Source organism: Schistocerca serialis, chromosome 5 (genome assembly GCF_023864345.2).
Source record: "Schistocerca serialis cubense isolate TAMUIC-IGC-003099 chromosome 5, iqSchSeri2.2, whole genome shotgun sequence".
NCBI lineage: Eukaryota > Metazoa > Arthropoda > Insecta > Orthoptera > Acrididae > Schistocerca > Schistocerca serialis.
In genome coordinates, this window is record NC_064642.1 from 675,162,015 (window position 1) to 675,166,090 (window position 4,076).

The 4,076-nt window shown below is 38.4% G+C and overlaps 1 pseudogene; it reads left to right on the top strand.

The window, feature by feature from the left end:
- Nucleotides 1–513: 513 nt before the first annotated feature.
- On the top strand, nucleotides 514–632 carry LOC126483023 (5S ribosomal RNA; annotated as a pseudogene).
- Nucleotides 633–4,076: the final 3,444 nt, after the last annotated feature.

Here is a 4,076-nt window from a genome sequence, read left to right on the forward strand (position 1 = left end):
GGTGACATTTGGACCCCGAACATGTTGCTATTACCCTCGCAATCTCTGCAGCCTGTTAATGACTCTGACTCCAAGCCAGTAAACGAGAAGCTATACCCCTTACACCTCTTCATGTCCTCCCTTTAGTCTGTCTGAAAACCTGTGTCAGCATCCACCTACGGTGAATGAGGCGTGGAACTTAGAACGACGTTACTATCATGCTCTATAGATCTGGCACATGATTTTCTTGTAAAACCATTACATTGTATTGTAACATAACAAGATACTGTAATAGTCCTCTTTCACTATTAAGCGCTTCTCTAAGTAATCTTTAATTGTACAATGTGCTATACTTATGAAGTATATTTTAGCTGCATTTGCAAACAAATGTATTTTAGTAGTAGTTTCATTTTGTTGAGCAGTTTATTGTACAATTTTATTCCTTGATAGAATGCGCAGTTTTGAGGTTTTTGCTCGTTTTTCCTTGGCAGATGGTTGTCGTCCGATGATTATGTGGAGAACAGATAGTGAAATGCAAACGGTCTTGCCACAGTTGGAACACCGGTTCCCGTCAGATCACCGAAGTTAAGAGCTGTCAAGCTTGAGTAGCACTTGGATGGGCGACCGTCCGTGTCTACCCAGCGCTGTTGGCAAGCGGGTTGCACTCAGCCATGATGAGGCCAATTCCGGAGTTACTTGACTGGGAAGTAGCGGCTCCGGTCACGGAAACTGATAACGACCGCGAGATCGGTGTTCTGACCACTGCCTCATATCCAGTGACGCCTATCGCCTGAAGATGATGCGGCGGCAGTAGTTACCGTTCGGTTTTCTGTGGCCTGTTTGGACGCAGTTAGAGTTTAATAGTGAACAACTTAGTAATGTTTTTCCTGATATGCACATCAGATTGGTTGGTGTACTCACTTGCTGCAGTAGACATATCCAGTTTTTCAAAAGATTTTTTACGATAAGCCCGACCACCACTTCTAGTTGCTACTCTTACCCCTCCCACCTCCCCTTTTCTGGTATTTGAAAATTGTGTCCATATTTTAGGCCTTTGGTCTCCAGAAAAGAATGAAATACGCTGTGGCCGAGCGGTTCTAGGCGCTTCAGTCCGGAACCGCACTACTGCTACTGTTGCAGGTCCTAATCCTGCCTCGTGCATGGATGTGTATGATGTCCTTAGGTTGGTTAGGTTTAAGTAGTTCTAAATGCTAGCGGACTGATGACCTCAGATGTTAAGTCCCATAGTGCTCAGAGCCATTTGAAAAGAATGAAATAACTAACTACTAAGCATATATAGGAATAGTGTGTCATCATGAAACTTTCGCTATTGCAAACTAATGATAGAACCACAAGAGAATAACACACTGATGCAATTGTTTCTGCCAGTATATTTCTGTATTCTACGTTAACTGACAATATTCATCCTAAGAACATACGAGCGATACTACAACAAGACTGCATCGTACATGTCGTTGCCTGTGCATCCTACGTGTGGAATATACTTTCGCCTGAGTATGGAATTAATTTCAGAAGCACTATTAGTTCCGTCTATGTTTAATAGAAATTAAGACGCCTTTCTTCGTGAGATGGGTTGGGTGGTGGTGGTGGTAGGGGTGGTGGGTTCACCAGCCTCCTGAGGGGCTCTCCAAACTTTTTCTCCTCTGCGGCCCTATTCGTCTCAGAGCAGCACTTGCACCCAATGTCCCCAATCATTTGTTAGATGTATGCCAATTTCTGCCGTCCTGTAAAGGTTTGCCCTTTGCGGCTATGGCTCGCTCCGTTACTGTGTAAGTAATTCACTGATGCCAAGTCGTAAGAGGTCAAAAATCTTGTGAAATTGCTAGTATTCATGCAAAGTAATGAACACACGTTTTATACATTGAAATTTACCTCCAGAAACTGAAGTTGACAGCTCTATGACTGTTTATGACCCTTATTACAAACTACATGTGGAGGCGAGTTCACGTAGAGCGCGACAAGAGGAGTGGGTGGGGAGGGGGGGGGGGGGGGAAGTAATCAGATAAAATTCAAGCAAGCATTGAATATCTTCATGAAATTGATGTTTAATAGGTAATGCAACACTTTTTTTCTGAAAGCAGTTTGATTTTATCCAGGATTCCAATACACTACATTATTACCCACTCTTTCGGCTACAAAACTCTATTTTTCAACATAATCGACGGCCTTATACATCCTTACTGTGAGGGCTTGTATGCCTGCCTGGTACCACTCTCCTGGTCGACGTTGGAGCCATTGCGTATGAATATGTGCGATGTTCTGGATTTTCGTCAGAAGAAGTTAAAATGACAGCACTCTTGGAACATACCTCCGCTGCAGGCGCCGTTTTGAAGGCTACATATAGTGCCGTCACTTATCGGAAATTCATGAAATTATAGAGGATGAAGCTGGAATATTCTAAGATGTCACAAAACAATATCTTCATTTTTCAACCGAAAAAAATTGCATTATTTATTGAACGCCTCTCGTACTAATCGCTTATGACGCAACCTACAACTGTTAGAATAGTACCAATCATGCATGAACGAAGTTCTGCCAAATTCTTACCTACTTTGCCTAGTAACCTATACCATTTTCCCTAGGTGGCGAATGCTGCTATGACGTAGTCGCAGCACTCACAGTTCGCGCAGTAACAGTATCAGCGACCACTTACCTTGTTTGATAAGTTATTCATCACATAAAAGCTTGATGAGGTAACACATTTATAAAGTAACCCTCAATACATGTTCAAGTGTATGCGAGAAGCATACCATCCTTTGAAAGTATTTGAAAAAAATTCAGTGCTGATGTGATTATAATGCACTGAAATTGGTAATTCCAAAATCCATGAGTCTTACATGCAACAGATAAGTCATATGATTTTCCAGTAGACAAACTCTACAGTTTGAATACATTGTGGGAGCAACAGTGATCAATGCTATTACTAATATTTACTATCAGAAACAGTTTTGATCACAAATTATTTATTCTGGTTTCTGGTTTCATGCATTACATCTTGCAATGTAAAATTTACATCTACAAATTAGCAATCAGTTGTCACCATTCGTATTTTTACAGTTACTTTACTTTACAGATGACAGAATTAATGAAGTATGAGAAATTATTCTTAATAAGCATTATAAGAAAATTGCAGCCCTTGTTAGTCACCAAATTGTGTTTTCACAAGATGTACATAACTTTTATCCAAGAGAAATCAACCCAATCAAGATTACTTTTATTGCTGCTGAGACAACACTTTTAAACAAAGGCCTAAAATATAATTTAGCTCCAGAATTGAACAATGCAAATATTAAACGTGTAACTGCTGACATAAAGGTCGCTGCAAAACATGCTTAATTTAGTAAGTCTGAAATATGTGATATTGCCCGTAAAACTAAAAATGTCATTACTAATGAAAAAGATAAAAATAAACATAACAGTGAACTAAAAATTGCACAACAAATCAACCAATAAAGCTATTGCAATCAAGGCAAATAAAGAGAATACACTTGTAATTGTTAATGAAGATGATTATGTTTCTAAGACATCACAGTTTTTTAACACCAATGGAATAACTGAGGTTAACAAAGACCAAAAATTAAAAAGCTGATTGACGATAATGACTCTTTATTTTCACCTAAAGATAAAGTAACACTTACGGGTATGAATGCCACTTTACCTAAGTTGAGATCACAAATCAAATTACACAAACTAAATTTACCAACTCATCCAATTGTTAACAATATCAACAGGCCATCTTATAACCTGAACAAAAAGCTTAATCAAATCTCAAAATCCTTTTCCATTTATGAAGAAAATTATAACATTAAAAACAGTTTTCAGTTCACTTAACTAATTTATGATGTGGAAATTACAAAAAACGCAAATTTCGCATCATTGGACATCACCAATCTTTACACAAATATACTCCTTCAAGAGACTATATCTATTATTAAAGATAATCATGAGCCCTGAAGAGATAGTAGAGTTCATTGAACTGTTAAAATCACTCTTGATTTTAATTATTTTTCTTTTAATAATAAAATATATATTCAGGAAGATGGACTTGCAATGGGGAATTGCCTAGCTAGCACTAT